The sequence below is a fragment of the Echinops telfairi genome, unplaced genomic scaffold (genome assembly GCF_000313985.2).
Source record: "Echinops telfairi isolate 266 unplaced genomic scaffold, ASM31398v2 ScPeMD7_7427;HRSCAF=8465, whole genome shotgun sequence".
NCBI classification, from domain to species: Eukaryota; Metazoa; Chordata; class Mammalia; order Afrosoricida; family Tenrecidae; genus Echinops; species Echinops telfairi.
This window is the reverse complement of record NW_022111327.1, coordinates 17,222,901-17,240,895: the sequence shown is the minus strand read 5'-3', so window position 1 is coordinate 17,240,895 and position 17,995 is coordinate 17,222,901. Positions and strand designations below refer to the sequence as shown.

The window sequence follows — 17,995 nt, the reverse complement described above, 5'->3', positions numbered from 1 at the left end:
ACACTGTCTGTGAGCCAGGCCAACCTGTGGATCATGTCTCTAGAGCTTGAGTCTCTTTCTAAACCTACTTAGCCATGCTGCTGGTGCATACAACCCTAGAGCTCAAGGCTGGTGGATCCAATGGCCTTGCATTGCTTGAGTTTGGTATTCTATCCAGGCCTGCTTTGCTAAGCTCCTGAGCTACTGACTGTTGCTGATCCACCCTGCTATTTGCTGCCTGAGGGCAGACTCTGCCTGCTTTGTCTGAGAGAGGACTTTGCTGTCTGCTTCCTTGACTTTGGACCTGGCAGCCCACCAGAGTTGAAGGATTTCCAGTACAGTGAACCCTCGCCACTTCGCGCTTTGACTTCCGCGACTTCACTCTATCGCGGTTTTTGTGTAACAGCGCATGCTCTGTCATTACTGCCACTGATTGGCTCATACTGTTCACGCTTGATGCCATAAATAATATAATAAATATTAAATGATAATTGTAACGTCCAAAATGTTTTACTGTATTTTCCCTTTTTCGTTTAATAAATTGGGTAATACAAGTGTAATGGTGACTAAAGGGTGTTTTTTCATGTCCTCTATGCTCTAACTACGAAAATATTTGATTTACAAATAAGGAATCCTACTTCGCGGAATTTCATTTATCACGGTAGGGTCTAGAACCGATTAACCGCGATAAACGAGGGTTCACTGTATATTAACTCTTCCAATAAAGTGAGTTGAATTGAGCCCTCTGCACTGCTGTGATGACTAATTAGCTGTTATATTCCTTCGCATTGAATAAACATATATATATATGAAATCATAAGTATCCTGGTTTTGTTTCTCTAGAGAACCCTGCCTAACACAGGTATTCCATTTTATGAATTTATCCATTCTTCCACTGTTAGACATTTAACCTGCTGCCAGTTTCTTGCTATTGTGAACTGTCCCGCTATAAATATGGGAGAACATGCATTTTCTCTTGTCTCATTTCTTTAGAGTACATGTCTTAGAGTGGTATTGCTGGATCATTTGGGATTTCAATTCCCAATTGCTTCAAGTATCGCCATATCATTTGCCATAGTGATTGTGTGTATTTACAAGTCCACCAACAATGTATATGAATTATAATTTCTCCACAACCTCTTCAGATTTTGTTGTTTTCCAGGTTTTTTTAAAAAAATTAGGTTCTGAACAGCTTCTAAAATGAGCTGTATATACAACATCTCAATCAATTCTACTGATACTTCCCCCTCCTGCAGTCATTGTTTGCATCTCCGGGATGGTTAGTGATTGTAAATATTTTTTCATGTGTTCATTAGCCATTTTTACTTCATTTATGGTGAACTGTCTGCTCATGTCTTTTTCCCATTTCTTACTTGGGTAATTTGTTATTTTATTTTTGAGCAGTTGTAGAGTTCTGTAGATTTGGTTAATTAGAACTTTGTGCAGTGTGTTGTTGATAAAAGTTTCCCCCTAATCTGTGTGCTCTAATTTCCTTTTGGATGAAGTTTTTGGATGAGCTTAAGTGATTTATCTTGCTCAGTTTACCCAGTACCTCAGCTGTAAGTGCCCTTTGGGCCCTGGGGCTGACAGTCCTTGCCTCATGCACAAACTCGCTGCCAGGGCTATGGAAAACCGCTGGTGTATTTTTCACTCATTTGCCTGGGTGAAAGCCCAGCCAGGAGCACCCACCCATGGAGGTGTCTGTAGACTGTCAGGTTTGTAGACTGTCTGGAGGTCGGGTGATGTGGTTTAACCTCAGGGAGTTGATTAAATGTAATTTTCAAAATGTTTAGTCTATATACCCAGGAACATGGGAGCTTGTTCCATTTGTGTAATTTTCTTTTGTTTTCTTGTAGGAGTGTTTTATAGTTTGCCTTGTATAAATCTTTTGCTTCTCTGGTAACATTTATTCCTAAATATTTTAATTTTGTGTATTTTTTATAAATGGTATTGTTCTTTTATCAGTAGCAACTTAACTATACAAGAATGCAACTGATTTATGTATCTTGATCTTACAGTGTGCTATACTGCCAAGTTCAATTAGTTGCAGCAAATTTCAATGGAATCATCAGGGTTTTCTATATATAGGATTATATCATCTGTGAAGAAAGACTTTTTTCTTTTGTTTTTATGTGAATGCATTTACTATCTCTTTGTTGTCCTGTATAGCCACTTCAAAGTTTCAGGATTATATTAAACAAAAGCGATGATGAAATCAACCATGTCTAGTTTTTGTATGAAGGGGGAATATTTTCAATTTCTCTCCATTTGGGGTGATGCTGCCTATAGGTTTCCCTTGTTATTCTTTGTCTTGTTGATGTGTGCAGTAATTGCTATACACTTTTCTCTGAGAACTACTTTTGCTGTGTCACAAGATATTGGTATATTTTCCAACTTAGTTGTTTCAAGGAATTTTTTGATTTTCTGTATTTCTTCAATTACCCAGTTGTTTTTAAGTAAAGTATTGCTCAATTTCCATGTATTTGATTTTTAGATTTTACTGTTTGATGGCTGATTTCTAATTTTATGGCTTTGTGAGCTGAAAAAACTTTTTATAGAATCTTAATGTTTTGTTTGAATGTTTTTCCATCTATCATGAGGTGATAATTTTGATTTTCTTTCTTTTTTTAACCTTTTTATTGGGATATCTTAGAGATATTATAACAATCTGTAGTTCAATTAGATCAAGCATAATTGTACAATTGCTGCCATCATCATTTTCAAAAAACTTTCTTTCTTTTTGAAGATTGCGTTATGATCTATTTTGGAGTACCTGCTATGAGTACATAAAGAAAATTCAATGCTTTTTTTGTTGGGTGAACTCTTCTATATATGTCTAAGAGATCAATTTGCTTGATTGCGTTGTTTAATTTTTCTTTATCTTTGTTGATTTCTTTCTAGTTAATCAATCTTCAGTTGAAAGTGATATAAAGGAGTCTCCTAGTATTGTTTTATTGTGGAATATGATGGTATTTAATTTGGTATGCATATACTAATTATAGTTCTGGTTTGCTAGTCTGGGTTAACTAGAGATACAACTTCATAGACACTCACATGGGTATAAGAAAGAGCTTTATGTACAAGAGCAATTGAATATTGAGAAATCATGCCAGCCCAGGCCAGATCAAGTCCATAGGTACGTGATATTAGCCCATATGTCTGATACCAATCTATAAAGCCCTCTTCAGACTCATGAAACACATGCGATATCAAATGCAGGACAATCACAGGCCAGTGGGTTGAAAGTCTTGTGGATTCAATGACCATATAAGCATCTCAGTGCTGGCAGGAGTCTCCATGTGGCTTCTCCAGGTACGAGGCTCTGGCTGCCATCAGCCTGGCTCCATGTGGCTTGTCAACAAGAATGTCTTGCAGGGACTGAGCATGTAACCCACCACCACCAAGTTATTTATCTCCTTAGTGCTTCCAAATTAGGCCATCAAGCTGCAATCTGATCTACAGGCCAAACTCCACCCCTTCACTCTTTATCCTTTCAAATTGACAACAGATTATATAACTACCCATGGTTTCTTGTTCAATTAAAACTCTCATAATTATACTAGTGACCTTTGTCTCTCATTATGCCATTTACTTTTATGCCTATTTTGTCTGAGATTAATATGACTACTCCAGCTCTCTTTTGACTGCTGTAAGATTGAGATATTTTTCTATCCTTTGATTTTTAGTTTATGTTTATCTTTGTATCTAAAGTGTGTTTCTTGCTAGGAGCATATTACAGATTCATGTTTTCTTCCTTTTTGTGTGACTTTTGTTTCCTCTCACTGTTGGTGCATTTATTTTATTTTTCCAATAGTTTTATTGCAATAAAATTAACATATACACTTTCATAATTAAGTCATATTTTAAGAGTTGTATGTATATCACCACAATCAATTCAAGTGCATCTTCCCTCTTCCAATATTCACCATTTGCTTCCAATTCCCCTCAACCCTTCCCCACTCATATCCCCAGAAAATCATCACAATAATTATTGTCTCTATATATACCCCATTCTCTGATTCATATACTAGGAAACATACCAAAGACAAAAAAGTGGGTGGGAAGAAAAGACCACTGGCAATATTAAAATAATCCAGAGAGATAACTTCTGTGAAGAAAAAAGCAAAGAATATTTAAAACTTGAATAAATCAAGAATGGGTTAAGAAGATCAGCTGACCAGGTGCTCTATTATCTTTTAATTCCATCCACCTAATCAAGTTTACAATATCTCTGTTGGATAGTAGGGCTATTAGATCTCTCCAATGTCATCAGAAGGGATCTGCCAGAGGCTTAATCCACATGGGTACTCTACAGATGGATTTTGAGTCGTCATTGTCCTCCATTGCCTTCTACAAATTGAGTTTTCACAATTAGAGCTCTGATACGTTTCCCTTCATTGTATTTGAATTTTGTTCTTTGTCATCTTTGGATCACACAGGCTGGAGTGCTTCTTCCATGTGGACTTAGTTGATGCCTCACTTAAATGACTGCTTGTTTGAGTACAAGCCTTTAAGACCCTAAGCACCATTATTATTGGTATCAAACAGAGCCATGTCATAAAAACTAAGTGTTTTTGGATGCTGGCTAGAATTAAGTGGGAGCCCACAATATATTCACTTGTTCATGGGTTCTGTATAACTCTGGTTTACATTAGTAGTCTCATTAGTTTATAACAAACAACATTGCCAATCATCCCCCTGGCTTAGGTAATCCTATTGTTAGCATCAATCACTTATTCAATGACATTAAATTTGAGATCCTGTTGAGAAAAGGAAGTTATATAAGTATAACACGGCTTTGAATGACAGCTTCCTGTTTATTGCCTAATAATTTTATATTATCTTGATCAATATTCCTGTTTGTATTTGTTTCTGTTCATTTTACTATTGATATCTAGTTTTATAGCACTGATGGCTGAGAAGATAGGTTGCAGAATTTCAATGTTTTTAGAATTCATTAAGGCATTCTTTAAGACCTAATACATGGTATATTCTTGAGAATGCTTCATCTACATTGCAGAAGAATTTATACTAAATTTTTGTCGGATGGATCATTCTGTATATGTCTATGAGGTCAAGTTTGCTGAATGTGTAGTTTGGGCTCTTTTTTGTTTTTATTGAGTATCTTTTTTGATGTTCTGCTTTTCCTTGAGAAAGGAATATTGAAGTATCCTATTATAATTGTCAAGGTGTCTATATCCTTCCTCAATTCTATGAATATTTGATTGCTGTATTTTGAGGATCTTTCATTGGGTGTTTATATGTGTATTATAGTTATTATAGTTATGTCTTTTTTGGTCATTATGTAGTACCCATTCTTGTCTCTTATTATGTTATTTTCCTTCAAGTTTATTTTTTGTAGTTTTTTTAATTATTAAATCATTTTATTGAGGGCTCATACAACTCTTTATCACAATCCACACATATATCCATTGTGTCGATCACATTTGTACATCTGTTTCCCTCATTATTCTCAAAACATTTGTTTTCTATTTGAGCCCCTGGTATCCACTCCTCATTTTTACACCTCTCCCCTCGATCCCCTTCCCCCAGGAACCCTCAATAGTTTATAAATTATTATTATTTTGTCATATCTTATACTGTCCAACGTCTCCCCTCACCCACTTCTCTGCCATGTGTCCCCCAGGGAGCAGGCCATATGTAGATCCCTGTAATCTGTTCCCCCTTTCTAACTCACCTTCCCTCCACCCTCCTGGTATTGCCATTCTCACCACTGGTCCTGAGGGGTTCGTCTGTCCTGGATTTCCTGTGTTTCCAGTTTCTATCTGTACCAGTGTACATCCTCTGGTCTAGCCAGATTTATAAGGTAGAATTGAGTTCAGGATAGTGTGGGGGGTGGAAACATTTAAGAACTAGAGGAAAGTTGTATGTTTCATCATTGCTACACTGCACCCTGACTGGTTTGTCTCCTCTCCACAACCCTTCTGTAATGGTATGTCCAGATAAACAAGAAGCCATCTAGCTGAGAGACAACAAAACCCACGTGGAAGACGCACACCACCCTGCCCCAACACGATCGCTGAAGGCAAAGCAGTTAGAAAAGCAAATATGGTGAAGAAAGTTGATGGTGTCTGGCTGTCAAAAGATATACCATCTGGGGTTTTAAAGGCTTGAAGATAAACAAGGGGCCATCTAGTTGAGAAGCAACAAAGCCCACATGGAAGAAGCACACCAGCCTGTGTGATCACAAGGTGTCTAAGGGATAAGGTATTAGGCATAAAAGAGCTAAAAATTCATATCTTTGTGAATGAGGAAGAGTGCAGAGTGGGGACCCAAAGCCCATCTGTAGGCAACTGGACATCCCCTTACAGAAGCCTATGTTCTCAGTGATTACAATTGCTACATTTACTTTCTTTTTTTTGTTGCCATCAACTTGGTGTGCATTTGTCCAGCCTCTGATTTTCAGTCTCCTTATGTCTGTGCTTCTGAGGTGTGTTTCTTAGAGGCAGAATATTCTTATTTGTTGTCCTACTCTCTCTTTTTTCACTGGTGCATTTATCCCATTAACATTCAGTGAAATTATTGATATGTATGGATTTGTTCCTACCATTTTGCTTTGTATTTATGTATTATGTCTGTGTGGTGTGATTAGTTTTCTTTGTTCTTTCTGTAGATATTGATTGTTTTGGATGTGGCTCTGTGTGTGTGTTGTTTTTTTGTAAGGAATTGTCTTGTATGTTTGTTTCAGGTTTGTATGTTGTGGATTTTTTGGCCATGGTATTTCATTGAGTATTTTTTATAGTGGTTGTCTTGTTTTCATTAATTCTTTTAATTTCTACTTGTCCTGGAATACTTTTATTACCTTGTCATACTTGAAAGATATTTTTGCTGGCTACAAGATTCTAGGTTGACAGTTCTTTTACCTTCAAATCTCTATATGTGTCAATCCATACCTTCTTGCCTACACAGTTTCTGCAGAAAAATCTGAGCTTATTTTAATTATTGTCCCTTTTTATGTAACTGTTCTTTTCTCTGGTGGCTCTTCGATTCCCCCCCACCCCCTCCTTATCACTGATGTTACACATCTGAATACAATGTTGTGGCGTTTTACTTTTGGAGTCTCTCCTGATTGGGGCTATTTCAGCTTACTGGATCTTTAACTGTTCATCCACTATCATTGAGAAAAGTTTTCTTGCAGTTCTTATACTATTCTCTTTGTGGATTTCTTGTTTATTTGTTTCTTCCACTTCTGGAATGTTCTTTTGATTGTGTCCCACATTGAGTTCAAGCTTCTTTCACCTTCCTTTGCATTTTTTGTGGCTCTCCTCTTAGACTGTAGTCTAAATATTTGTCTTAAAGCTGACTCATTCCATTTCCCAACTTTTCAGTTCTATTTCTGTTCTTTTATAATGTTATCTTATTCTGTTATCACAGTGTTCAACTTACCGGTATGCGTTTATGTGTTTTCTCTCAGAGTTTTTCATGTAAGACTAGTAGTGAGGTTTCTAGGTTTTATATTGTCCCCCCCTCTTTTTTTCCTCTGACACATTGTTTTTTGTTTACAAGTGTCATCATCATTCTTTTAAGTTCTTTTTATGGTAATTCTGTGGCCTGTTTAATTTCAAGTATTTCTTTTTGGTTTGGGTGTTTTTCTGTATTTTTATGTTTTCCTTTTCATTTGTTTTATTTTTGCATGTAGACTGATACTTTTTTGTTATTTCATGGTATCTTGATATGGCTATGTGGTGTGGTAGGGTTAGTTAACTCTATTAGATGTTGCAGTGGAGGGAGAGTAGACATTTTAGATCAAGCATCTGGGGGAAATTGTTAGACTAAATTTCAGAGGGGAGGTCCGAGAGTGAAGGAAGAAGAAAGAAAAATGAAAGGAAAGAACAACTAGTGTTAATTGGATTATAAGAGAGGAAATTAAACCCCAAAAGTTCCTTTTTTATACAGGGATGGAGGAAATGTTAATATTAATTGAGAAAACATTGAAAACACATGTAAGAGTAGTGTCAGCTTTTGATTTTAAGGAGAGAAGGGAAGTTAATAATTAAAGAAAAGTAAGAAGAGATTGATAAAGAAAACTATGAAATAAAAGTTTAAATGTTAAGATTAAATAGTAAAGGAACAAGAGATCAAATCTTAAAAATAATAACAAAATAATAATAGAATAATAAACACAAGGCCTATCGATGTATATGCATTTGAGCTATAAGTTGGCTCAAGTGTTTTGTCGCTGCTGTGGGTAAGAGTAATTTGTGCTTCCTGAAGACTGGAATGGGGGATTAGTGTGGATTCTAGTTCTGTGCTTGGAGCACACTGAACAGGGTCCTATTGAGCAGTTGTTTGGTTTTAGTGGGTGGGTGGTTCCATTTGGTGGGGGATTTTGCATGTCCTGGAGATGAGAAGGTAGAGAGGAATATCAGAATATGGAGATATTTACCAGGGCCCAAGCTGTTTTTCTGAACCTCCTCAGATGGTAACAGTGGAGTGTGTTGAAATATCACAAAACAAACAAACAAACAAACAAACAAACAAAAACTGGGAGGGGAGGGGAAGAAAAGTAAATATCAAAATAATTTAAAAAGTTTAATACACCAACAGATGGGGAAATAATGATTAAGTATGCATAATAATAATACTGCCTGATTTTGCTTTATAAAAATAAGGAGCATATAGGAAGGAAAGACCAACAACAACAATACTGACAAAAGAGGGACTAGAATTTCAACATTGTCCTGGGGGAGATTAGATCTGTGTGTGGCAGAGATATTTTGAGCAATTGGAGGCAGTATCTTTCGTAAGTTGTTATACACAATGGTCATCTAGGATGACAGGTAGGTTTGGGTTTTCAGACTAGGGAATTGCTCTGGGTATCTGGTAGGGGTGAAAGACCCGTAGTCTTATAGATTTAAGTTAATTGTCTTAAATGAATAGACATCAGATTTGTCTGGTAAGAGGGGGAGGGATTCCCTCTTTTTAGATGATGAAGGTCACCAAGCATGGGTGGCGGAGTGGGTTCTGTATCTGTCACCTATCTAGGTGGTCTAGGAGTGAAGGGGAAAGAAAGATCCCACTCAGAGGACTAGTTGTTTCTCTAAACTGGCTAGGGTGTTTTATTGGGGTGTTGACCAGGGACTGAGGTCATGAGACCCTGTGCAGAATACTCAATTCATCTAAACTTCAACCAGAATAGCTCTCTGAGACCTGGAGTTTATGGCCCTTGACTCCCACATGATCTCACTGCCTGTGGTATATGAAAATACTGTGGCAGGAGGTTCACAAAAGCACCCATATGCCTGGGTGTTTACCTTCCCAGGAGCATCCCCCCAGCAAGAGTTGTATTGGGTGTGTGAATCTTCTGAAGATCAGGTAGAGAGAGGTTAAAATCCCATGGCTTAACTCTACTCTGTAGTGAGCTAAGCTTCTTCCTTGACCCTGGCCTCTTGGCTCTCTGTGTTGTTAATACTTGAAGTAGGCTGAGGCTGGTGGCTAATAATGCTGTGGAAAAAGCAAATTGCTTTCTGTTGCCTTAGTACAGTCCCACAGAGCTGCCTGACTGTAGAATCAGGGGACAGACTGAACTGAGTGGGGTTGGAACTCCCCTGGCTTGTGTCGGAAGTTTAGCTTGTTAAAATCCACGTATGCAAAAAAAACCAAAAAAACAAACAAAAAAAAACCCTCCACATATGCTCCAAGCCATCCTGTAGAGGTATTCTGGGTAATAGTCCCAGGTATAGGAAACAAAGCTCCCCAGGCTGTGCAAAAAGCCATGTCTGTTTGGAGTTTATATCTGCCCTTAGGAAGGTTACATGTCTCTGTGGCTTGGTCAGTTGGCTATGCTAACTAGCTCTGGGACTGGGAAAGGTCTGCTATGCAGGTCAATGATCAGAGCTCCTCTGGTTTGTGCTGAAGGCCATGACAAAGGGGAATCTGCTGGCAGGTTTTGCTGTACTTTCACTTTAGAAACTTGTGTCTACTGATCTACATGGTGAGAAACTCATTTGCAGAAAGTGGAGGATATCTCTCTCCATGGTTTTTCTCCAGTGGTATCTGCAGAGACTTCCCCTTGTTTATAATCCGGTGACCATCTCCCTAAATTCTTTTGTCTGGTAGGTTCTTATTTTCTAATCAATTCTGTTAGTTTTTGTCTCTTAACTGTTGAATTCAATCCATTTACCTTCAGTGTTGTCACTGACAAACAGGATTTTATTGGCATCATTTTATTATTTTTAATACTGTTACTAGTTCCTTTTTCATGACCTGGTTTCTGTTTGTTCCTTTTGTTTGTTGGATGTCTTGGTGACACTTTGTTTTGACCTTACTGCTTTGTTGCTTATTATTTTTATCTTGTTCATTTTTTTGAGGTTTTAATTTTTTCTTTGAAGTTGTTTTTTCCCTTCCAAATTCAAAGCAGTTTGTTGTATTTTGTGAATGGTTTGATATCTTCTCTGTCTATTCTGATCTCTCTTCTTTAAACTTTATTTTAATCTTCATTGTGGAGTGTTTTCTATGTTCCTTGTCTTGATTTATTTCGTTCTTTTTCAATTTGAGTGTTACTTGAATAGTACATTTTCTCAGTGAGAGTTGTATTTTGAGGTTTCTCCCTGTTGTTGCTATAGATTCTCTGTCTATAGAATTCCTTTAATATTTTTTGTTCAAGTGTGTTTTTGCAAATTCCTTTAGTTTTTCCTTGTCTGTGAATAATTTTATTTCTCCCTTATGTTTGTGAGATAATTTCGCTGGGTATAGTATTCTTGGTTGGCAGAGTTTTGCTTTCAAAATTTTGAAATATATATATATATAATTTTTAAATCTATATATTTTATTATATATATTTATATTTAATATAAAATATTTTATATTATATATATTCTATTGTATATATTTATAAATATATAATTTTTTAATCTTATTGCCTAAATAGTTTCAGTAGAATAATCTGAATTCATCATAATTATTTCGCCTTTAGATGTAATTTTTCTTTTTTGCAATGCTGCTCTCAGTATTGTTTACTTATATTTAATATTGGAATGTTTGATTATTATATGTTGTCATGATTTCCTTTTGTGATCAATTCTTTTTGGAATTCTGTTGACATCATGAATTTATTTTGTGTTCTGTCATGAAATTAAATATCTTTTCCATTAATATTTCATCCACTATTTTCTCTGTGATTAAAATTTCTTCTTTCTGTCCTGGGATATTTACCAGGCTTCTGTTGTTCCTTTTGATGGTATCCTATAATATTCATACAGGTTTTTTCTTCTGCTTTTTGGTCATTTTCATTTCTTGACCTTTTTGTATTTTGGTCTCCAGAGTTGAGATCACTGATTCTTGTTCCCATTGTTTCACTCTGCTGTTTTGTTCCTTCTCAGTGATATCCACTTCTAATATTTAGATGTTTACCTTTTGTATTTCTGTTTGTAGTTTTTGAATTATTTCTCTTTCATTTTGTCAAAATGCTCTTTTAGAATATTCTTGAGTTCTTGAATTGTAGCATCTGAATTTTCTTCCATTAGCTTAATTTAACTGGAGACCATCACTTTGATCTCCCCCATGGGAGAATCCTTATCCTTTCCTCCAGGAGCTCCTCCAGACCGAAGTTTCTGTGTTTTGTGGTTAATTGAGTTGTTTTCTTCTGTTTCTGCCAGTGTGCAGAGATTTACTGCTGCTTCTGAGACATAGTGTTAATGTTTTCTAACTTGTTTTTCATATTTGTCTCTGAATACAAAGTATTTCCTACAGATATATTTTGGAACCCAGGTAGTCAATGTTGGTTATGCAATTTGGCACTAGCCTACCCTCAGCAAGAGACAAACAATTAAATATTGCTACTGCCAAAGTCCTGGTTTCAAGACTGGTTCCCAAGTTACCAGGAAGTTCCTGGAAATGATTGACCAATCCAGTACAAAGGGGAAGAGAAGCAACTATTTAAATCTGAGGACACAATTACTATCTGGACATGGCCTTGCTATCAGGAAGTTGTTATCACGTAAAGTCCTGGGCCCTCAGAGAAACACCCACTCATTCCTGACCCAAGTATTTCTTCTAATACCTGCACTCTCTATTCTGGGCCTGATCAGGGTTGTTAAATTTTTCTGTTGCTCCTAGAAAGTTCTGTCACAATTCACTCCCCCAAAAGTCCTAGCCATATGCTAGGAGTCAGCCTGCAGCAGATCTAACTGTGCATTATGTGGCTGACATGCAATGAGCAGGTCAAGACCCTGAAAGTCCCAGTGCTCAGAAGCCTGTGATTCCTCCCAAACTCTGACTTAACCTCCCCACGACATTATGTTGGGGTAATAGTGCTAAATAGAGGGAAGAGAGAGGAGGGGAGTGTCAGCTCACCACTATGATCTCAAGTAGAGCAGCTGGTACCTCAGGCATTCTGCTCAGTGGCACAAAATCCATGGCTTGATTTTTTCCTTTCATATTCTTTTCATCAGTTTCTCCCTCTGAGGTGTTGCCATGATGTTAGCATGGGTTTGTGTTTCACAGAGGGAGTTATGGACCTCAGGCTGCTGCGAATTTTCTGCTACTTCCAAAGTTTTTCTTGGGAGAGGGATTTAGAGTGTCTCTGGCTATGCAACCCCGGTTGTGCCATCTGTGTATTGTAGTTGTTAATAAGCTTTTCTCCAAACCAGATGCAGCATGATTCTTCACATAATCCAGTTTCTCTTATTATTTATTCTGCATACAGACTGAATAAATATGATAAAAATGTAAAATATTTGCAGACACCTTTCCAGATTTCAAATTACTCAGTATTCCCTTGTTTTGTTCAAACGACCCACTCTTGGTCCATATATATGTTCACATTAACACAATGAAGTATTCCAGAATAATGCCTTTGCATAATTAATAAAATACAAGTAAACACTTTTCTGTCCCTCTCTGCTTTGAAACAAGTCCATCTGACATTAGCCATGATACCCCTTGTGCCACATCATCTTCTGAATGTAAATTGAATTTTTGGCATCTCCTTGTTGATGTACATTAATTTATGTAATATTAATTATATTTTAAATAATTAGTACATTCTGTGTGGTCACTTTTCTTTGGAATGGGTACAAATATGAATGTCTTCCAATCAGTTGGCTACATAGTCGTCTTCCAGATTTCTTGTCACCGACAAGTGAGTACTTCCAGTATTTCATCATCTATTGGATAATTTCAGTTGGTATTCTGTCAGTTCTTGGGGCCTTGTTTTATGCTAATGTCTTCAGTGCAGCTTCTCTATCTTTCTTCAGTACGATTGGCTCTTGAATATATGCTACCTATGGAAATGGTTTGATGTTGACAAACTTGAGGTAAATAGCCTAGAGATGGGTATATTGAACCTCCTCTGGCTTCCTTATTGCCGTGAGACAGTGATAAGACATACCTTCACCCTACATCCTTTTTCACACCATTCTCATACCAACCATACGACCCATAGGACTCTACTTTTATGCTGAATTCAGTAATTTGTTGCAGTGGTCACACAGAACTCACAGACAATACTCACTATTAAGGAAGTTGATTAGGGAAGTTAATTGGTCAAGATCAGTAACAATAAAGATACAGTTATTAGTCCACAGCAACACCTCTCCCAAGCCAGCTGCCCTGTCCCTTTCTGATCCTCCATCTTTCAGTCACATGGCCCCTTGGCTTCTGCTTCTCTGAGCCAGAAAGTCAACTTGTCTATTGTTCCGTTTCACAGTCCTATCATCTTGGGTTATTCGAGGATAAGGAACCCCGAGTCTCTGTGTTGCTCCTTTGAGTCTCTGTGTCACAGTCTGATGCATCCGTTTCAGTGGCCTCCACTTCAGATAAATATCTTGGACATACTCTTCCAAGATCCTGGAATTTCTTTCTGATTTATATATACCAAGGAATAAATTTGATGGAGGTGTGATTTTTACCTTTTAGTAGATCACACCTACCACCATATAAAACAAAATGATGGTGTCTTAAGTCATACTCTCTAGAAAGTATTCTTAAAGATGCCCCCATGCAAACAAAGCATGTGATTTGATTCATAACCTCTGTGAAGGTTGAGGACTTAACCTTATCATAGTCATGTAATAGAGAACTCCCTCCAAAATTATATTAGAGCTACAGGCATGGAGTTCAGATTTCTAATATATCACATAAGGAATTATAGCTAGAAAGGGCATTAATTAATTAATATAATTAACGAATAATAATTAATTAATATAATTAATTAATTAATTATATCTCAACAGTTATTTTTGATATAGTGACTATGTATCCCTTCCATCTTTTTTGATGCTTCCTGAATTGTTCAATATTTTGACTACTTCCCCCTTATCATAATTGACTTAAATGCTTCCTCAACATACATTTAGAACCACGTAAAAGTGCTATTTAAAACATTTTTAGTTCTAACATTAAACATAATTTTGAAGATCAGGAGATGAAGAAAAGTTTACTATCTTGATTTCAGTTCATCATGTGAATTAATTTATGGGAAAAAAGCAAGGTAAAAATAACGAAGCATTGAAATAACCTTTGGAAGGACTACTTGAGGAAGTGACCAAAGGTTTCTGTTGCGACGCTGGCTTCTCAGTGACACACAGGAAGATAGCAATAGCATTGTCTTTGCAGAATGCATATTATCATGGCTATCTTGTGGAGAAGTCAGAGTGTGGAGTAAAAGGAAACGAATGAAAAAAATGGCATAGATTCTCTATTAATGTTAATAAAGTTTACCAAGTCTTATGGCATAGAAGGTTCCTAGTTAGGCTGCTAATGTCAAGGTCAGCAGCCCAAACCTCCCAGCCATTAGCTGCTGCTTTTGTATTTCCATTTCTTCCCTCAAGGTGTGGTCTCCTTCTTATTGTGGTAAACACTTTAGTCATGCTTTCACTGACGGTCCATAGGTTGGGGTTAAATGTTCATCCGTAAACCCCCTCATTAGTGGTCTGGAAATGCTTTGTTGTATTTAGTTTTGAATATCTGGTAGAGAATTCTAGGTGGAAAGTTTTTTTTTTCTCAGTCAATGTTAAATGATGAATGTTGTAAAGGTTAATGTTATGTGTCAATTTGGCTAGGCTCTGAATTTCAGTAGTTCAGCAGAGATGGATTGGTTACTTTTCTACGATTAGATAATTACTTGAATGGGGAGTAGACTTGGGGTGGGTAGACAGTACTTACATAAAGGGGGCTTCAAAAAGTTTGTTGACAAATTTCATTATCTTTTAAAAAAAACTAGTTTATTTTAAAGTTTCACTGATATACAATTCAAATATCATACCTTTTAAGTTCAATTGCATTCATAAGAATTGCTCAGCCATCACCACTATCAGTTCCAGGATATTTCTTCTTCCTTGTGCTTGTTGTGGAGCCCCAATGGTGTAGTGGTTACCTGTTAAGCTGATAAATGCAAGGTCGGTAGTTGGAAACCACCAGCTGCTCTGTGGGAGAAAAATGAAGCCTTGTTTTTCTCCCTTGGAGCAGCTGGTGGTTTCAAACTGTAGGCTTTGCAGATCACAGTTCAATGCCTAACCACTTCTGACTTACAGCGACTCTGTATACAACAGAAAGAAACACTGTCTGGTCCTGTACCACCCTCACCATTGTTGTTGTGTTTGTACTCATTGTTGTAACTATTGTGCCAATTCATCTCTTGAGGGTTTTCCTCCTTTTCAATGACCTTCTGTTTGCCAAGCATGATGTTCTTCATCAGGACTAGTCTGTCCTGATAAACTGTCCAAAGTACATGAGCCATAAACTTGTTATGCTTCTAAGAATCATTCTGGCTGTACCTCTGTTGAAGACATATTTGTTTATTCTTATGGCTGTCCATGGTACTTTCCATATTCTTCTCCAGCACCCATATCCAAAGCATCGATTCCAAACCGCACTTGGAAATTACATGTTACAGGTTTAATGCTTTGTTTAATGATCATTATGCATGGAGATGTGTTAATATTACTATTCCCACAGAAAAGAAAAGCTTTCCTGACCTTTTCAGTCACAGAGTCCTGGGTGTGTAGTAAATTAGGCATTGACCAGCTAACCACAGGGTCAGCAGTTCTAAAGCATGAGATATTCTATGGGAGAAAGGCGGCTTTCTGCTCCCATAAAGATTTCTGACCTCAGAAACCCCAAAGGGGCAATTCTACTCTGTCACATAGGGTCATTAGGAGTCAGACTTGACTCAATGACAGTGAGTTTGAGTTTTATTTTTTATTAAAGTGTTAGGTCAGTCCAGAACACATCAACATAGAGGTAAATGCTCTCTTACAATCTACTACAGATAAGCTCTATGGATTTTAACGGGTTTTAAAAATTGTTCTTAAGGAACTCTGTTGGTAAAGTGGTTAAGTTCACTGCTAACTGAAAGACTGGTGGTTCAAATCCACCAGTGGTTCTGTGGGAGAAAATTACTAGTTATCTGCTGTCCTAAAGATTACAGCCTAGGAAACTATATGGGGCAATTCTAATGTCTTTTAGCATCACTATGAATCAGAATAGTCTTGATGGCATACACACAAATAGTGTGCCTGCTGGTACGGACTATGTTTGATTACACTTTTCATAATTATTTTGTGATAATGAACAAGTGTTACAGTGCATATGCATCATTGTTTGACTTAAATAACCTGATTTGCTTCTCATCATTTTAAAAATTTAGTTTATTTATTATACTTGTATGGACCTAAATTAGTTAAAAATTGTGGATGGTGGTTTCTGAGATAGCCTAGTAACTTGTAGATCTAAAATTATTGGATTGGCATTCCAAGCACATGTCAAAGTCAGCGATTTCAAAGAAGCAAACATACGCAATGAAAAACTGGGCACAATGACCAAGGCAGGTCATAGACAGAATGAAAAAGAGATCCATTGCCGATAATTAGCTTATCAAAAAGTTGGGAATTATGGCTTAGATGGAAATAAAACATCTGTCCAAGGAAACTTCAGTTAGGTTTAGGGTCAGAATCAGAATCCATATTTCATCTGTCTTGAAAGGATCGCCTCTATAAAATATCACACCTCAGATACATAAGTTCTACAGTAGGGAATAGTTCAGCATTTTTATAAGAAAACTTGCTCTGGACAGGACATCCTGAACTGGACCCACTGAAAATTAAGTAAAACTTCTTATCAAGTCATACACAAAAATTTAAAGTAACTTCTGTCTGTCTGCTGTTCTCCATATTAATCTGAGACTGTAACTCTAGGAATTTTTTCCAATAGTTTTATTGGCATATAATTCAGATATCATACACTTCAATAGTTCAATCACATCAAACTCCTGAGCGAGGTAGCCATCACTAATCCTTGTGGCAAAGTGATAGTAGGAGCTTGGATCTGGTAAATTGGTATGTCACCAGTGGCAGTGTATTGCCCCATGGTAGTCTGATATATGCTAGCCGGTACTGCCATGTTAGGTGTTAGTCCTTCATTCTCTGTTTTTTCTTCTTCAATCTGGGGAACACCAGGCACATCAGAGGAAAGTTCATTCGGCGTTTTTCAATAAGGGGGCCTTCATGAACTCCTTATGTTTGTGCAGATTCCCCTGTCTCTGCAAACATTGCTACTTAAACAGTCTGTATTTGTGGTGTCTGAATTACTCCCTGAACATGTGCTGTTTGGCCTGAAGGTAACTGCACTAGGGTTAGAGCTAGGGAGCATCTTCCTGTGCCTGATCCAATGATAGAAACATGAGCTAAAGTAGGGATTGAATGTTCACCAGTCTGAGTCTGCATATGAGCAGATCCACTCTCTGCCACAGAATTGGTTACACTTCCATCCTGCTGGGATTCAACTGTTTCCATGATCATTTGTTTTAATATTTTTTCCTTCCACATTTGCCCATTATTAAGAATTTGTAAACAATGCTTTCCTCCTTCTTTCTTTTCTTCTTTATCCTGACATGGTGAGATTACTAGTGGACCTCATCCCTGATTAAGGACTGAGGGATTGGAAACACTGAACTTGACCCACCGCCCAGCACCCCAAGTTGGCACTGACCAATTCACTCATGTTTAGAAATATTTAAACCTCTGAAACCTGATTCAGCATATGACTCATGCATACC

General features: G+C 37.1%; 1 pseudogene; it reads right to left on the bottom strand.

Moving 5' to 3' along the window:
- Positions 1-17,196: 17,196 nt before the first annotated feature.
- Positions 17,197-17,773, bottom strand: LOC101646603 (annotated as a pseudogene).
- Positions 17,774-17,995: the final 222 nt, after the last annotated feature.